The following is a 19231-nucleotide window of genomic DNA, read 5'->3' as shown; positions in this document are numbered from 1 at the left end:
GGGGGACTGTGGCTAGGGGAGGTTGGCTGATCGGAGGTTGCAAGTCTGAAAGTTCACTCTTTCGTTGAGGTATGTCGGGCCGGTGTTGTGGAGGGATTTGTGTGCGTGGATGAGGATCGTGAATGTGATTCTCTTGTTTATGGGGAGCCAGTGAAGGGTTTTGAGGTGTGGTGAGATTCTTTCATGGCGGGGGAGGCCAAGGACGAGGCGCGCAGCTGTGTTCTGGATTCTCTGGAGTTTGCGTGTGAGTTTGAGTGTGGTGCCGTCGTAGAGGGCGTTACCGTAGTCTAGTCTGCTGCTGATGAGTGCATGGGTGACTGTCTTCCTGGTCTCTGGGGGAATCCATTTGAAGGATTTTTTTTTAGAGTGCGGACTGTGAGGAAGCAGGAGGAGGTAAGAGCATTTATTTGCTGTGTCATGGAGAGGGAGGGGTCCAGGATGATGCTGAGGTTGCGTGCGTGGTTTGCGGGTGGGTACGGGTCCTAGGGCGGTGGGCCACCAGGAGTCGTCCCATATGGTTTTGTTGGGGCCGAAGATGATAATCTTGGTTTTGTTGGAGTTAAGCTTGAGGTGGTTAGTTGTCATCCAGTTGGCGGTGTCGAGGAGAGCTGCGTGTAGGTTGGTTTTGGCGGTGGTGGGGTTGCGGGAGAGGGAGAGGATGAGTTGGGTGTCATCTGCGTAGGAGAGGATAGTGATTCCGTGTGATCGGAGGATGTTGGCTAAGGGGATCATATAAATGTTGAAGAGTGTGGGGCTGAGAGAGGACCCTTGGGGGACTCCACAGATGATCTTGGTGGTGGTGGAGTGGAAAGGTGGGAGGCGGACTCTCTGGGTCCGGTCAGTGAGGAAGGAGGTGAGCCAGTCTAAGGCTTTGTGGCAAATTCCTATGTTGTGGAGGCGTGTGCGGAGTGTGTGGTGGCTGACAGTGTCGAAGGTTGAGGAGAGGTCTAGAAGGATGAGTGCGATGGTCTCGCCTTTGTCGACTTTGGTCCTAATGTCATTAGTGCATGCGATGAGGGCGGTTTCCGTGCTGTGGTTCTTGCGGTACCCGGATTGTGAGGGGTCAAGAGTGTTGTTTTCTTTGAGGAAGTGGGATAGGCGGGTGTTGACTAGTTTCTCAGCAACCTTCGCCGGGAAGGGGAGGAGGGAGATGGGGCGATAGTTGGAGAAGATCTCTGGGTCGGGTTTGTTTTTTTAGGAGAGCTGTGATTTCCGCGTGCTTCCAGGGGCCTGGGTAGGTGGCGTCGTCGAAGGAGGAGTTGATTATGTCGCGGAGTATGGGGGCGATGGTTGGGCTGGCTTTGTTGTAGATGTGATGTGGGAAGGGGTCAGAGGGGGATCTGGATCGGATGGAGTTCATGGTTTTTTTGGTTTCTTCATGTGTGGTGGGGGCCCAGGTGGTGAGTGCGGTGGGGGGATCATGAGTGGGGGTTGAGTTGGGTGAGTGAGGGGTGTGTGTGGTGGGTGTGTGTGGTATGAAGCTGTTGTGGATGTCCAGGATTTTGTGGTGGAAGTGGTTGGAGAGGGCGTCACATAGGGGCTGTGTGTGTGAAGGGTCTATGTTGCTGGCTTTGGGTTTGGCTAGTTCATTAATGATGGTGAAGAGTTCTTTGCTGTTTTGAGAGTTGTTGTCAAGGCGTGTCTTGTAGTGGTCTCTTTTGGCGGTGCGTATGAGTTGGTGATGGGTGCGAATGGTGGCTTTGAGGGTGGAAAAGTTGGTTGTGGAGGGTTCTTGTCGCCATATTTTCTCTGCTTGGCGGCATTTGTGCTTGGAGTCTTGGAGTTCGGGGGTGAACCATCGGGCGTTCTTGATGTTGCGGGTGGCAATGTGTTTTCTGAGGGGGGCTAGTGTGTCTGCGCAGGTGGTGATCCATTTTGAGAGGTTGTGGGCTCCTGCATTGGGGTCGTTGGTGTGGAGGGGGGTTGTGAGCCAGTTGGGAGTTCAGGCGTTCTGTGGGGATCTTGTCCCACATGCGGTAGGGTGTGGTGTGTTGATGGTGGTGTATGGGGGGTTTGGCGAAGGAGAAGTGGACGCAGTGGTGGTCAGTCCAGAGGAGCTTGGTGGTGTGGGTGTAGGCTATGTTTTGGCTTGAGGTGAAAATTGCATTGAGCGTGTGTCCTGCTGAGTGGGTGGGTGCGGTGACTAGTTGTTTGAGCCCGAGGTTGGTGAGGTTGTCTATGAGGGATGATGAGTTGTGGTCTTGTAGGTTCTCCAAGTGAAAGTTGAAATCACCAAGGAGGATGTAGTCTGTGGCGGTGAGGGCGTGCGAGCTGATGGTGTCGGCGATGGTGTCGCAGAAGGCGGGCATGGTCCTGGTGGTCTGTAGATTAGTGTACCTCTGAGGGTGGAGTTGTTGTTAATGTGGATTAGGATTTGCATGTGTTCTGTGTTGTCAGTAGTGTCTTGGGAGCTGGTGGTGACTTTGATGGTGTCCCTGTGTAGGATGGCGATGCCACCCCATGGCCTGTTGAGGTGGTCTTTGCGTTGGAGTTTGTATCCCTTGGGGGTGGCGATGGCTATGTCGGGTTCCGAGGAGGGGTTGGTCCAGGTTTCCGTGAGGAAGGCGATGTCGGGTGAGTATGATGTGATGAGGTCCCAGAGTTCTATGGCATGTTTGTGAAGGGAGCGGGTGCTCAGGAGCAGGCAGTTGAGGCGGTTTTGGTGGGTGGCGTTGGTGTAGTGCATGAGGGTGTTGTTGCGGGGTGTGTTCTGGTTGTGGGGTGGTGTGCTGCGGGGCTGGTTGGTGGGGGTGGGGCCGAGCCGGTGCGTGTTGCGTTGGGGGTATTGTGTGTGTGTAGTCGGGTGGGTCGCTGTGGTTGGTGTGTGGTGTGAGGGAGGAGGAGCAGGAAAAATGACAGGTGTGGCAAGTGAAGGGGCCGTGAGTGTGTGTGGGGCTGGAAAGGGTGCAGGTGGGGCGAGGGCCTGGGTTGAGTGAGTGGAGGATGAGGGGGGAGTAGGCTTGTCTGCGAGGGCCAGGGGGACTGGCGCTGGGCGCGATCTTGGCGTGGACGGGTGCAGACGGGCTTGCCTTTGGTGCGCCTTTGGCGCGCCCACTGCGCATCCATGCCGCGGCTTCCATAAATGGGGGGAAGGAGGGAGTGGCAGCTGGGAGGAGGGAGGGCTGGATGAATGGGAAGGCTGGGGGGGTCGGGCCGCAGGGGAAGGCACCGGCGGGAAAAAAGAAAGAAACAGAGGAGAGGTGGAGGAGGGAGGCGGGAGGGGCCGCAGGGGATACAACGCCTGGGGAAGTGGAATGGAGCAGGGAGAGACAAAGGGAACGGAATGGTAAGGTGGAGAAGGGAGGCAGGAGTGGCCGCAGGGGACGCAGCGGCTGGGGAAGTGGAATGGAGCAGGGAGAGACAAAGTGAATGGAATGGTGAGGAGGTGGTCGCTGGGCGGCGGAGCGGGGAGCGACCTGCCTGCTAATGCAGGGTCAAGGGTTGCTTGACCCTGTCGTTGGATACACCAACGACAGCCCGGACGAGACCTGCAAATATGCCAACTTTGGTGGCACGGCGCCCTCCCGTGGCCGACTTGTGCCAATACCCCAGATACTGGTCAGTGCACGTCGGACAACCCCATAAACAGCTCACCCAGAGCTGCAACTGGACCAGGACTAAGCCCCAGTCGAGGGACTTCAGTGACACCCTGGACCTCCCACCAGAGTGCCCCCAATGTCCTGCAAGATCCACTCAAGAAGACTTACCTCCAGCGCCAAAGGGTCCCTTTAGCACAGCATCCAAGTCCTTCAAATCACCCTCCACCCGGCCACCCTGATTCTTGCATTGCTGGATCTGCTGTGTTCCCATGGTCCCCAACCCCTGCCGACCTCAACAGCCCCAGGGGATCCCAAGGCACCATCTTTAAACCAGCTCCTTTGCCAAGTGGCCCCTCCACGTGGCCATGTGCCTGTGCCAAGAGGTTTTCCAACGCTGCTCCCCCTGGAACCAGGAGACACCCGAGGCTGTCCAGCTGGCCAGTGTGCCCACTAACTACTTCGGCCACCCTGCAAAAGAAGAGATTGGTAACTTAACTGTACGATTTTTAATGCATTTTTAAAGGTGACTGCCTACTGATCCCTAACTTTATTAACACTTTGAAAAGTCATATCTCAAAAAGTACTTAACGCCTTTTAAAGATCTTGGTCTTAAAATTTATACAAAAGTCTGACGTATTTTTTATAAATTCTGGTCTTGAGTTATTCATTGAGTGTGTGTGATGTATGCTTGGAGTACAACAAATGCTTGACACATCTCCTGGATTAGCCTAACTGCTCAGCAAGCTACCTTAAAAATTGGAGCATTAGGTGGTCTGCATTTTACCTCTGGAAACCAAAGTATGGTTGCCTGGACCCCTGTACAGTTTGCCTAGTTTTGCACACTACATAGAGGGCCAGCCTCCTACAATCAGGAATTGTGGTTGGTTGCAATTGGGCGCTTCTATCATGATCAGGGTGATTAGTGCCCCATCCAGTAGCCTCTCCCACCATATATCATCCTTTGGGGTCTCTCAGTGTGCGGGCTATCACCAGGGGCACCATAGGGGCCAAACAGATGTTCACCTACCTGGCAGAAGCTCCCAGGAGCCCCATCTCCCCTTCCCAGGAACATTCTGGCTGACCACTTCTGCAACAAGGTATCCACCATCTACAGCAACTTCAAACCCCATCCCACCAACCTCTACATCCTCTTCACACCAACTGATGCCACCCACAACCATCCACTCACCACTTGGAAACCACTCACCACACAGAGCACCACAGCCATCATGAACTCCATCCACTCTGGAGCACCCATGGACCCCTGCCCCCACCATCTCTTCAATCATGGGAGCAAGAAAATCAGCTGTGCACCCCAATAATCAATGCATCCATTACCACAGCCACCTTTCCGGATCAATGAAAACAAGCATAGGTCAGTCTCCTCCTCAAGAAACCCTCCACCGACACCAGTGATCTTAACAACTACCACCACCCTATCACTCTGATCCCCTTCCCCACCTAAGCCCCTGAGAAGGCCATCAACTACTAACTCACCGAACAACTGGAGAGCAACAATCTGCTGGACACCTCCAAACAGGCTTTCATGCCAACCACAGCACCAAGACTTCCCTGATCACTGCCACTGATGACATCAGGTCCTTCCTTAACCACAAACCTGATCCATCTTGACCTCTCAGCAGTGTTCAGCACTGTATCACACCAGACCCTCATCAAACCTTTTTGCCACATTGGGATACCGGGAGACGCCCTTAACTGGATTGCATCCTTCCTCACAGGATGAGCCCAAAAGATATGCCTGCCACCCTTCACTTCTGAGCCTAAGGCCATCATTTACGACATCCCTCAAGGCTCATCCCTCAGCCCCACCTTGTTCAACATGTACATGACACCCCCAGATGACATCATTAAAACCCACGGCCTTAACATCATATCCTCTGTAGACAGCACTAAGTACATCTTCTCATTCTCAGAAGTCCCCTCTACCACTAGGACCAGCTTCCACAGCTGCAGGGCCAACATCACTGACTGGATGAAGACAAACTACCTGAAGCTCAACACGGACAAGATGGAAGTGTTTATTTTTGGGAACAACACCTCACCGTGGAATGACACCTGATAGCCCTCAGAACTGTGACCCGCACAGACAGATGACACCCACAACCTCGGCATTATCCTGGACAGCAAACTCCCAATAAAATGGCAGATCAACGCAGTCTCTTTGGCCTGCTTCCACACCCTTCACATGCCCCGAAAGATCTTCAGAATGTCGCTGTCAACACCAGGAAAGCTGTCACTCAAGCCCTAGTTACCAGCCGAATGGCCTACAGCAGTGCCCTCTACGCAGGACTCACCTCCCAACTCCTGAAGAGACTCCAGATGATACTGAACTCAGCTCCCAGACTCGCTCTCAACCTACCCAAACAGACCCAATTCACCCCCACTTCAGGAACCTTCAGTGGCTCCACATCCAGAAATGATGCCAATTCAAGATGTTGACACATGGCTACAATGCCCTCCGTGATCAAGGACCAGCATACATCAACTACCGCCTGAACTTCGAGCAACCCTCTAGACACCTGCGCTCCGCCTCCCTCGCTACGTTCCCCGCATCCTACGAAGCAACAGTAGAAGATGCTCCTTCTACCTTGTTGCCAGGTCCTGGAACAACCTCCCCCTACACCTCCGAACATCATTCTTTCTCCCTGAAGTCAGAAAAGGACTTAAGGCCTGGCTCTTTGGCTGATCCCAGCAAGAACCAAGTGCCTGGATACCCCTGCAAATCTGAGTTGACTGATTGATTGATAAGCCAAATATGAGTTTGCCACTAGTTGGCCCCACACTGTCTTTGCAGTTTAAGGAGTTCCATATCAGTCAGATTTGTTTCCTGCTTCAAAAGTACAAATAAATTAAGTAACTGCATCCGTGCTTGGCCATTGCCCAGATATTCCAAGTCACTATGTATTATGTGGGCGTAAATGTAGTGTGACGCATCAGCATGTCAGTGCTCAGGTTGATCTTCTGCCCTCCTCTGGGCTCATAATTCTACAGGCTGTGAACTCAGCCATTCCCTGGCCTGTGTGTATAGAGTAATGGAACATGTCCAAAAACATAAAACAATTATCCTTACTCCCAGTCTATGGTTGTGTCTCAAACGTGGCCAAAGGAAAACTAAAAAGGAGATCAGACAAGAGGAATATGTTCCATCTGGATCCAGGGGATTACAGTCTTTTGGGTTGTCAAAGGAAGAGTTGCACAATCCATAATTTAATGGTGGTGCCCATTTTTCCTCTCCCTACGCCCCAGCCGAGACCAGGAGGAATATGGCCTTCTCAAAATGCACTCTTGAGGCCCCTCCACTCCAAAACAGGACACAGTTTGTGGTGTCATGTAACTTAGTCAGACATAATTGGTATTAATGACCAACCCTGTACGCAATTCAGATGAAATTAGGTCCAAATTATAGATCATCTCTGGGTCGGGGTGGTGGAAGGGGACCTAGTAAAGGCCATTGTTTGACTGTGGCACAATTCAACCTCTGCTACAACCATGGCACGTTCTTGCTCCACCTGCTCGCTTGAGGGCTTGCTCCTGGGTAACCTTTTCATGTGCCGTTGTGATCTGGAAGGTTACTAGTCTGTATTCCATTGAACATCATGGGGAAATGGCGACACCCCCTTTGTCTCCAGCCCGCCTCAGGCATCTGCCAATGTTGTGAAAAATAGTGTGGCTTGAGAGTCCACCAGCGCAATTTGGCTGTGTACATAAGAGAATATTTGGCTGAGTTGCTTGGGCTTCTGTTTGACCATCAAGAATGAGTACTGTAGTCTGGATACAGGTTCATTGAGGCCTGGAAGATTCGTCAGGGATCCTTGGACCCAACCACTTGCAGTATGTGGCTGTGGTCCCAGTAGTTAAAGAGACACGTCACCCCTTGCTGGGGAGGACCTCGCTGGGGTGTAACAAGTCCCTGTGGACTCGTTCCAGTGAGAAGATATGGTACGTTTAAAACCAAGGACTGTATGAAATAGCCAGTCCTCGAGTAAAAGTTTCTTATTGGGGCCTCCTCTGCCTTTCGGAAGGCCCACCACTCTTACATTGTTCAGGCGAGATTGGCCGTCGGCATGCTCTGCCCTGGCGCATGGTTGTGATACCTCTATCTGGAGAGCCTTGATGTGGGACTGCATCTCCGTCAGCAAAGAGTGCATTCTGGCCAGCACCTATTTGTTCACATCTATTCTGTCCCTAAGGATGGCTTAATCTGCTCGTAGGAGCCCCATGTCAATCACTATGAAGTCCAATTTAGTTTCCTGAGTAGTTTTCTCATTCCTTATGGCCGGTATACACAAGGTAAAGACAGGAGTTGGCACCTGAGCTGATCCAATGTGAACAGGAAAGCATTGAAGCATTTTAATGCAGCAACCTTTGTGATATACTTCTAGAGGAGTTAACTTTGTTATACACTGCAGTACAGTGCAGTCCCCTTTGTTACATATTTCCAGAGGAGTTAACTTTTTTATACACTTCCTGAAACTGAAGAAACAGCAGTACATCCTGCTCCTTCTGTTTCCCCAACCTGTTTATGTTTAAATGAAGAGGTGTTAATAGCCAGTTATATTGTGTATTCACATTCTGTTACACTTACATGTCCTAATTTTAAATCTCTTTACATCCAACAGAAAACAAGCCTTGAATGCAAGAAATGTTTATGAATAACAATGGTTCAGTAAATCAACACAAAATAGTCAGAAATAATCAGAGACTGAGGACCTTGAACATAGACTGATAGATGCTGGAAGAAGGTCTGAAGGACAATGTAAGAGTCTCCATTGTGCACCTTCACACCTCAAGACTGAGAAATTACCTCTAGAAAATTAAGGCAACAACACTGGCAAACCACCTCCTGAATAAACAGGCGATCAACACCAGCTTTGATTGTGGGATCTGTATGATTTGACTTCCACCGTGCTCTCATTCCTAAAATTATATCAGACCATAATTCAGGGATCTAGGTGTATTGTAAACTCACCCTGGTTACACCACACCAACCAGAGAAAACAACTGAAGGGTAAAGGAAAGATGTCGTTCTGCTGTCTACAATACAACGGACTGTCCCAATTTGCACCAAGCAAGAGGTGAAGGATTAATCCTTACCCACAAAGCGTTGAAAACTGTTATCCAATCTAAAGACATAGGCCCTCATTACAACCCTGGCGGACGGTGTTAAAGCGGCGGTAAGACCGCCAACAGGCCGGTGGTAAAAAATTTGCAATTACGACCATGGTGGAAACCGCCAACGAAGACAGCCACTTTAACACTCAGACCGCCACGGCGGTACAAACAAACAGCGCGGCGGTCACCGCCAACAGACAGGCGGGAGACAATGTACCGCCCACACTATTATGACAGGCCAATCCGCCACCTTTTCCGGGGCAGATTCACTGCGGATAAAAACACAGCGGAAACAGGAATTTTGAAGGGAAAACACTCACCTCATCACACTCAACGAGGACACCATGGACCCGGAACTCCAAATTCTACCTGCGATAGTCTTCCTGCTCCTGTACCAGTAGCACGAACGCTGGCGGTGAAGACCACGGTGAGTACTGCACCTACGACACAGGGGAGGGGGGAGGGAAAAAACAGGGACACACACATGCAACACCCCCACCCCCACCCTCACCCACTACAACACACACACTAATACATGTTGATACATTACAGTTACACCCCAAGCCCCCCGGAAGAATGCAAAGACAAAAGGATATGATTGTAACCATTGTAATCTATTAAAATACAGTACTCCAAAATATATATACACTATAAACAAATATATACACCAATAATACAGTCCAGGTATTGCACCATTTATAGTCCGTGGACACCGGGCCCAAAATGCATGGGCTAGGCCCACACTCGATACCAGATCAAAACAGAGAGAACACTGCAGGGGCATCAGATAGAAATACAACAGGCACCTCAGGGGGAAGGGAAGGTGGGGCACCTCAGCCGGATGAGTGCACGACGCCAGATCCACGAGGGGGCTCAATGCCCACTGTACAATCCTGGGGAGTGCAAAGCCACAGTCTCTCAATTCTCTACAGTGGGTGGTTTGCCCACTGTTCAATCCTAGGGAGTGCAAAGCCACAGTCTCTCAAGTCTCTGCTGTGGGTGGGTTGCCCACTGTGCAATCCTGGGGAGCGCAAAGCCACAGTCTCTCAAGTCTCTCCAGTGGGTGGATTGCCCACTGTTCAATCCTGGGGAGTGCAAAGCCACAGTCTCTCAAGTCTCTCCAGTGGGTGGTTTGCCCACTGTTCAATCCTGGGGAGTGCAAAGCCACAATCTCTCAAGTGTGATGCTTGCTTGAGTGCCTGTGGGATGTGTGGTGCTTATGTTTGCCTGAGCTTCCCTTGTGTGGTGAGGTGTGTGCAGGCTGGTCTGATGGTTCTGGAGGGGGACTGGTGCCCAGAGTGCTTCATACTGTGAAGGACAGAGGTAGTGGATGGATGTCTCCACTGGTTCTGGAGGGGTACTGGTGCCCAGAGTGCTTCATCCTGTGAAGGACAGAGGTAGTGGATGGATCTCTCCACTGGTTCTGGAGGGGGACTGGTGCGCAGAGTGCTTCATCCTGTGAAGGACAGAGGTAGTGGATGGATCTCTCCACTGGTTCTGGAGGGGGACTGGTGCCCAGAGTGCATCACTCACCCCGTGACAGACCTAGTTGCGTCAGTGCCCCTGCCGCTCATGGGCTAGCGGTGCTTGAGTTGGCGGTGCCCTCTTTAGCGGTGCTTGAGTTGGCGGTGCCCTGTTCAGCAGTGCTTGATTTGGCAGTGCCCTGTTCAGCGGTGCTTGATTTGGCGGTGCCCTGTTCAGCGGTGCTTGAGTTGGCAGTGCCCTGTTCAGCTGTGCTTGAGTTGGCGGTGCCCTGTTCAGCGGTGCTTGATTTGACGGTGCCCTGTTCAGCAGGGCTTGTGCTGGCGGTCCTTCATGGCCCAGCGGGGCTGGGGCTGACGGGGCCCTCCTGGGCAGCTGGGCTGGGGCTGGCGGGGCCCTCCTGGGCAGCTGGGCTGGGGCTGGCGGGCCCTCCTGGGCAGCTGGGATGGGGCTGGCGGGCCCTCCTGGGCAGCTGGGATGGGGCTGGCGGTGGCCTCCTAAGCAGCTGGGATGGGGCTGGCAGTGGCCTCCCGGGCAGCGGGATGATGGCGGTCTTCTCCGCCGTGCTGCTCTTCCCAGACTTGCCAGGTTTCTTGTGGCCCTTCCCTACCTTGGGAGGTGTAACAGCTGACTCCACACTCCCAACGGGACCCCTGGGAGCGGCTTTGGTGGCTGGAGTCTTCCCCCTCTCCCGCCGGGCACTGGACAACTTCTGATGCTTCACAGGGGGGGGGGACTGGCTGTGCTGTGGCTCCGTGCCACACTGACTGTCCTGGTGGCTGGTGCACTCCACATACCTGTGACTACAGGCACCACTGGTCCCGGAGATGTTGTGGCTGAGGTGCTACTTCAGGACCTATGAGATGGGTGGGAGAGGTGTGGGAAAAAGGTCAAGGCTGGATAGGAAAAGTATTTTGGACACACTGGGACAAGTAGCTGGAGGGGGTTTGGGAGTGGAGGAAGAGGTGGTGGTAGTAGGAGGGTTACGTTTGGTGACTTTGGGTGCAGGTGCACGCGGTGGAGGCTGTCGTGAGGTGGATGGCTGTTGGGTGGGTGGGTGCCTGCGTTTGTGTATCTTGGGAGGGGGCGTCACAGACACACTGGGAGAGGACACAGGGGACGTGTGAATGGTAGTGGGGGTGGTGACTGCACGTGAGCGGGGTGTACTGGTGGGTGTGCTGGTTAGGGACGTAGTGGCTGTAGAGGTAGTGCATGCAGGTGTGTGTGTAGACGAGACTGGGAGGGAGGAGGGAGACGATGAGGAGGGGAACACAGTGGAGGCAGTGGATGTTGGTGTGTCTGCATGTGTGTGATGCTTGCTTGAGTGCCTGTGGGATGTGTGGTGCTTATGTTTGCCTGAGCTTCCCTTGTGTGGCGAGGTGTGTGCAGGCTGGTCTGATGGTGTGCTTGGGATATGCAGAGGTACAGGGGATTGGGTCTGGGTGGAGGAAGTTGGAGGGGGGAGGCTAGACACAGGGACAATTGGTGCCATCAGTGCTGAGGCCAGAGTTTGAAGAGCTCGGTGAAGGGCCGCCTGACCAGAATGAATGCCCTCCAGGAATGCATTAGTTTGTTGGAACTGCCTTTCTACTCCCTGGATGGCATTCAAAATGGTAGACTGCCCAACAGTGAGTGACCTGAGGAGGTCAATGGCCTCCTCACTGAGGGCAGCAGGGGTGACTGGGGCAGGGCCTGAGGTGACTGGGTCGAAGGTGATGCCCACCCTCCTGGGTGAGCGGGCACGGGGCGAAGGCTGAGGAGCTGCTGGGAGGGCGGTGCTGGTAGGGGGGGTGGCGGCTGTACCTGTAGGGGGTACAGATGTTGCCGCCACCACAAGGGAGCTCCCATCAGAGGACGAGTCCGTGTCGCTGGTCTCAGCTCCTTTCCCCGCCATCGAGCTCCCCCTCGTCTTCCATCCCACTGGTGAATTCAGAGTGTAGTGTGGCCCTCCATGGCCATGTGGGATGCAGCTTCCTCGTGCTCTGGTGCCACTGCTCCTCCGCCTGATGATGCTAATGCACTCAAGAACAGCTAGACCACAAAAAGGGGGGGGGAGACAGAATAAAGACATATTGAGTGCATGGATTACCGCTACGTTTGGCGGACAAGACAGACACAGAAGCCCCCTGCACTACGCCGCGCTCTTGAGCTCTACAGTGCAATACCTGGGAAATGGCCTACAAGGCTATGGACGACATCTGCACACATAGATGACACAGGTGCATGAATAGCTGTACTTGGCACTCTACAGAGGTGGGGTGGGGGGGCCACAGGACCATTCCTTACGGAGGGGCCTAGCCCACGGAAATCGCCCTGGCCTAGGGAAACCCACAGCCCTCCTCCCCCACCCAGACAACTCCACTGCGTGCAAAGTCAGCTGAATGAGAGTGTACTCACCCCCTTGTGTCTGCTTTGATGCCCTCAAGCGCCAATCCAACTTCGGGTAGGCCACCGCCAGGATCCTGAACATCAGGGGGGTCATGGTTCGACGGGCACGCCTCCCACGTTGGGAGGCCATCCCCAGCTGAGCCTCCACCGTCTTATTGATCCAGCGGCGAATGTCCCCCCATCTTTTCCGGCAGTGGGTGCTCCGTCGGTGGTAGACCTCCAGGGTCCGGACGTCCTTGGCGATGGCACGCCAAATATCTTTCTTCTGGTGGGCGCTGACCTACATGAAATGTACAGGGGAAGAAGAGAAGTAATTACCAACTGCACAGTCAAAGTGAGTGGCCCCCATCCCTACCCTTGCCATGTGGCACATGCACCCACCATCTTTCATGCACGCAGCACTCTGCCCCCTTCCTTCTTACGTCCAGCCTTCTCCACACAGGCATAGCCCATACAACATGCTCCATGTGTGCTTACCTGTTTGTCTGGAGGACCGTAGAGTAGCGTGTACTGGGGGAGGACCCCATCATCGAGCTTCTCCAACTCCTCCGATGTGAAGGCAGGGGCCCTTTCCCCAGACGCACGAGCCATTGTCTCTTCCAGACTGAGGTCACAGCAGCACTTGCAGTGTAGGTCCTCTCTTGTCGAAGATCAGGTATTAAGTAATTGAACAGATAGAAAATGGCGGTCACGTCCGCGGCGGTGCGTACCATCCCTGCCGGCGTACATCGTCATTGGCTCCTGGGACCAATAGGGTCCAATGTTAACCAATGCAGCATTGCGCCGCGGTCTCCGACCGACAACCTCGATGGTGTACAGCGCCAGCGCAGTTACCTCACATACCATTGTCCCACTTTAGAGGTCAGGCAGCCACCATTTCAGGGGCCCACATGGCCTCATTTTATACTGCGTCACACATACCTAGGCCTAGTCTCAACACACATACAGGCCACCTTTTGTGTATGATTGGTGTTCTGTGTAAACTGTGGGTACGTACCTCTGAGTTGTTTGACTCTGTGGTCGCTGTTGTCCTTCATAGGCACCGTCCGCTGGGACATGTGAGGAGATGGCGGCATCCTCCGGTGTACCGACCATTGGTGGACCTGTCGACAATGGAGGAGCGACATTTGATAATCACCTACAGGTTTGACCGTGCCACAATCCAGGAACTGTGTACCCAGTTGGAGCCAGACCTGATGTCAGCAATCCGCCATCCCACAGGAATCCCTCCTAAAGTGCAGGTGCTGTCAGTGCTCCATTTCCTTGCAAGTGGGTCTTTTCAAACAACTGTGGCCATGGCATCAGGGATGTCCCAGCCTATGTTTTCCAACGTATTGTCCAGAGTGTTGTCTGCCCTTCTGGAACAAATGCGGAGCTACATCGTTTTCCCTCAGGTGGAGGATTTGCCTACAGTGAAAGGTGATTTCTATGCCATGTGGCTTTGGTCCCCCCCACAGGAGTGAACAGGTGTACAGAAACCGGAAGAGTTATCATTCTATGAATGTACGGATGGTATGTTTGGCAGACCAGTACACCTCCCATGTGAATGCCATGTTCCCTGGCTCAGTGCATGACGCCTACATCCTGCGGAATAGCAACATCCCTTATGTGATGGGTCAACTCCAGGGGCACCGTGTGTGGCTATTAGGTGAGCCCCTGGAAGCAAGATAGTGGGAATGGTTGTCTGAGGTTATCCCTACAGGTTAGTGTGTGTCTAACAGTTGTCCCTCGCCATTTGCAGGTGACTCTGGGTACCCCAACCTGTCATGGCTACTGATCCCAGTGAGGAATCCCAGGACCAGTGCAGAGGAACGCTACAATGAGGCCCATGGGTGAACTAGGAGGGTGATCGAGCGGACCTTCGGCCTCCTGAAGGCCAGGTTCAGGTGCCTGCATATGACAGGTGGATCCCTATTCTACTCACCAAAGAAGGTGTGCCAGATCATTGTGGCCTGCTGTATACTTCACAACTTGGCTTTGCGACGATAGGTGCCTTTTCTGCAGGAGGATGGTCCAGATGGCGGTGTTGTGGCAGCTGTGGAGCCTGTAGACAGTGATGAGGATGAAGCAGAGGAAGAAGACATGCAGAACAGGGACTCAGTGATCCAGCAATATTTCCAGTGAAACACAGGTGAGAATACATTCCTGCCTACTACATGTACTTTTACACTACTACCTCTATCCTGTCTGTTGTTTTCACCCAGTGTATGGTCACTGAGTTGTCACTTTCCCTTACGGTTTCACAGATGTGGGTCCCAACGTGTGTCATCTGCTTACTTTCCTCATGGACTAGAGCCGTGTGACATAGGTATGTTGACATTACTATTTCAAGAACATTTTGTCATTGTAATTGCAAATACACTATTTCGAATTCACAGACAGACTCCAGATAATTTTGTGCTTTCGGTGTGTTTATTTAAATGCAAAATATTGGAGGGGGAAGTTAAATGGTGAGGGGTGATGGCGGAGGAGTGTCCATGGCAGAGTCCCGTCTATTAGTCTCACAGGTGCATTGCCCATATGGGCATAGGAAGTGGAGCTGGGGCAGTTTAATTATGGACAGGGTGACAAAGTGGGACAGTGGGATGACAATCAGGGTGGTCTAATTTCTTGGCGGGGGTCTTGGCATCGTGCTCTGTCTTGTTCCTGGATCTCAGGGACTGTTTGTGGGGTGGTTCTCCCTCTGCAGGGGGTGGGGTGCTGGTGTGGTGGTCCTGTGGCGGGGCGTCCTGTCCACTAGCGCCGGCAGAGGTGGTGGGCAGTTCATCGTCCCTGCTAGTGTCAGGGGCCCCTTGGAGTGCCACAGTGTCCCTCCTGGTGTTGAGTACTTCCTTCAGCTCCCCTACGATGGTGCCCAGGGTGGAGCTGATGGTTCTGAGTTCCTCCCTCAATCCCATGTACTGTTCCTCCTGCATGCGCTGGGTCTCCTGAAACTTGGCCAGTACCGTTGCCATCGTCTCCTGGGAATGGTGGTATGCTCCCATGATGGAGGAGAGGGCCTCATGGAGAGTGGGTTCCCGTGGCCTGTCCGCCCCCTGTTGCACGGCAGCCCTCCCAGTTCCCCTGTGTTCCTGGGCCTCCGTCCCCTGGACCGTGTGCCTACTGCCACTGCCCCCAGGTCCCTGTTGTTGTTGGGGTGGTGGGTTATCCTTGGTTCCCTGTAGTGGTGGACACACAGCTGATTGACGTGTCCTGGGGACGGAGGTATGGGCCCGTTGGGTGGGTGCTGTGCTGGTGTTTCCAGAGGGGGAAGGTCTGTGGTGGCCTGTGTATGTGTGAGGGGAACCGACTGTCCTGAGGCCCCCGATGGGCCGGGCTGGTCATCTAGATCCAGTTGGACAGAGGTGCTGTCATCACTGTGGGCCTCTTCTGTGGGTGGAGTGGATATTTCTGGACTCTCCTGTCTGGTGACGTTGGGTAGGGGTCCTGCAGGGGTGGAAAGGCATGATCTTTGCATCTGTGTGTGGCATGGTGTGCAATGGGTGGGTGACCGTGTACCCCAGTGCTGGCATTCCTGTGTGGGACCCTGTGTGATTATGGTTTAGGGGGGTATATGGCTATGTGCAGTGTGCATGCTTTGGTGATGGGTGTCCATGCTTTGTTGTTGCATGCAGGACTTGGTGTTGGGATGGCTGGTTTGTGATATTGGTACATTTGTGAGGAGTTGGAGTGATAGGGGTGAGGGCGAGGGCGAGGGTGGGGGTATGTGATAGCATGCAGGTAGGGTGGGGGATGTAATAGTTAAGATTTGACTTACCAGAGTCCATTCCTTCACCTACTCCTGCGAGGCCCTCAGGATGCAGAATCGCCAAGACCTGCTCCTCCCATGTTGTTAGTTGTGGGTGAGGAGGTGGGGGTCCGCCATCAGTCCGCTAAAGCGCCAGGTGGTGTCTTGAGACCACAGAACGCACCTTCCCCCGTAGGTCGTTCCACCTTTTCCTGATGTCCTCCCGATTTCTTGGGTGCTGTCCCACTGCGTTGACCCTGTCCACTATTCTTCGCCATAGCTCCATCTTCCTTGCAACTGAGGTGTGCTGCACCTGTGATCCAAATAGCTGTGGCTCTATTCGGACGATTTCCTCCACCATGACCGTGAGCTCCTCCTCTGAGAACCTGGGGTGTCTTTGCCGTGCCATGGGGTGGTGTAGGTGATGTGTGGGGTGGTGTGTGTGGTGATAAGTGTGGTGATATGTAGTGGTGTGTTGTGTGAGGTGCGGGGAAGTTGTGTGGGTGATGGTGTTATGTGCCTGTGGATGCTGTTGTACTTGCTGATGGTGTCTCTCTCTCTGTGTTTCGTTCTCAATTTTTGTCGTAGGGGTGTGTGGGAGTGGTGTGTGTATGTGTCTCAGGTGTGTGTATTTCGAATTGTCCAATGTGGTTGTGTTTTGTAAATGTGTGTGTATTTTGAGCGCGGCGGTGTGTACCGCCAATGGAATACCGCGGTTGAAAGACCGCCGCGTTGATTTGTGGGTCGTGATAGTGTGGGCGTATTTCTGTTGGCGTGACAGTGGAGGGTTTTTTTTTCGACCAGTTTATCACTGACCTTTGGTGTGGCAAACTTGTGTTGGTGTCTGAATTTCGGCGGGTTCCGAGATGTGGGTCATAATAGCTGTGGCGGAATTCCGCAGCCGCGGCGGTGTGTTGGCGGTCTTCTGCACGGCGGTAAGCGGCTTTTACCGCCAATGTTGTAATGACCCCCATAATCTCTCGTAGGGAAGCCTTGCTCATATTGTGAGTGTGGCAAGTATATAGTGACATTGTATTTTACTTTTAAATGGGAAATCAAATGTCCTAAATACCAAGAAATACAGGAAATGTGAGAATATTGCAAGTGCTTTACAACCATGCTGGCCTGTCAGGATACACAGTCATGTGATGTAGAAAAATATAGACCCGACCGAGAGGCACTAACTAAGAAAGAAGAATCATACACATGCAGTAAGAGCTGTAGTTTGTCATCACTAGTAAAGCAACATCAGCAAACACACACAAAAGAAAAGCCATTCAGATGCTGTGAATGTGTGAAAAGTTTTAGTTGATTATCAAACCTGCAAAGACATCAGCAAACACACACAGGGGAGAAACCATACCATTGCAGTGAATGTGTGAAGAGCTTCAATCGGTTAGCACACCTACAAATACATCAAAAAACACACACAGGGGAGACACCCTACCATTGCAGTGAATGTGTGAAGAGCTTCAGAAGGTTATCACACCTACAAATACATGAGCGAACACACACAGGAGAGAAACCATACCATTGCAGTGAATGTGTGAAGAGCTTCAATCAGTTATCACAACTACGAATACATCAGCAAACACACACAGGGGAGAAACCATAACATTGCAGTGAATGTGTGAAGAGCTTTAGCCACTTATCAACCCTGCAACAACATCAGCGAACACACACTGAGGAAAAACCATATCATTGCATTGAGTGGGGAAAGAGTTTCAGTGTGTTATCACACCTCCAACGGCATCAGCAAACACACACAGGAGAAAAGCTATTCAAATGCAGTGAATGTGTGAAAAGTTTCAGTCGATTATCAAACCTGCAAAGTCATCAGCGAACACACACTGGGGAAAAACCTTACCATTGCAGTGAATGTGTGAAGAGCTTCAGTCGGTTATCACACCTACGAATACATCAGCGAACATACACAGGAGAGAAACCAAACCATTGCACTGAATGTGAGAAGAGCTTTAGTCACTTATTAACCCTACAAATACATCAGCGAACACACACCGGGAAAAACCATACCATTGCAGTGAGTGTGGAAAGAGCTTTAGTCTGTTATTAAACCTCCAAAGACATCACCAAACACACATAAGGAGAAACCATACCATTGCAATGAATGTGTGAAGAGTTTCAATTGATTACTGGGTCTTCAAACACATCAGCAAACACACATAGGCGAAAAACTCTACCATTGCAATGAATGTGTGAAGAGGTTCAGTCGTTTATCGTACTTCGAAATACATCAGCAATCACACACAGGTGTAAAAACCATACTATTGCAATGAATGTGTGAAGAGCTGCAGTTATTTTTCAGATCTCCCAAAACAACAGCGATCACACACACACAGGGGAAAAACTATACCATTACAATGAATGTGGAAGTCGTTTTAGTGATTCCCCAAATCCCAGGATACATCAGCAAACACAGAGGAGAAAAACCATTCAAGTGCACTGAGTGTGTAAAGAGCTTTAGTCAGTTATCAGTCCTAAAACAGCATCAAAGAAAACACACACTGGGGAAAGACCATTCAAGTGCAGTGAATGTGTGAAGAGCTGTAGTCAACTCTCCAAAGCCATCAGCGTACACACACAGGGGAAAAAACAAACCATTGCAGTGAATGTGGAAGTAATTTTAGTGAATCTTCAACATTAAGGAAATAGTGAATAAACACGGGAAAAGCCATTCGTGCGCACTAAATTTGTAAGAAGTTTAGTCGATTATCAGCTCTCCAAAGCCATCAGCAACCACACATTGGGTAAAAACAATCAAGTGCAGCAAATGTGTGAAGAGTTATAGTCGCTTAGCACACCTCCAAAGACATTATCAAACACACACAAGGGAAAAAAACATACAAGTGCACTGAATGTGTGAAGAGCTGTAGTCTGTTATCTCACCTCCAAAACTATCTTCGAACACACAAAGGGGAACATCTATTCAAATTCAATGAAT

At 52.0% G+C, this 19231-nt stretch overlaps 2 pseudogenes; one reads left to right on the top strand and one right to left on the bottom strand.

Moving 5' to 3' along the window:
• The window catches only part of LOC138286957 (zinc finger protein 135-like), an 88562-nt pseudogene extending 84752 nt beyond the window's left edge, over window positions 1-3810 (bottom strand).
• Window positions 3811-17386: 13576 nt separating this feature from the next.
• Window positions 17387-18458, top strand: LOC138286956 (zinc finger protein 436-like; annotated as a pseudogene).
• The last annotated feature ends 773 nt before the right edge of the window (window positions 18459-19231 follow it).

This window comes from Pleurodeles waltl, chromosome 4_1 (genome assembly GCF_031143425.1).
Source record: "Pleurodeles waltl isolate 20211129_DDA chromosome 4_1, aPleWal1.hap1.20221129, whole genome shotgun sequence".
NCBI classification, from domain to species: domain Eukaryota; kingdom Metazoa; phylum Chordata; class Amphibia; order Caudata; family Salamandridae; genus Pleurodeles; species Pleurodeles waltl.
Note: the sequence above shows the minus strand (reverse complement) of the source record. Positions and strands in the feature narration are given on the sequence as shown.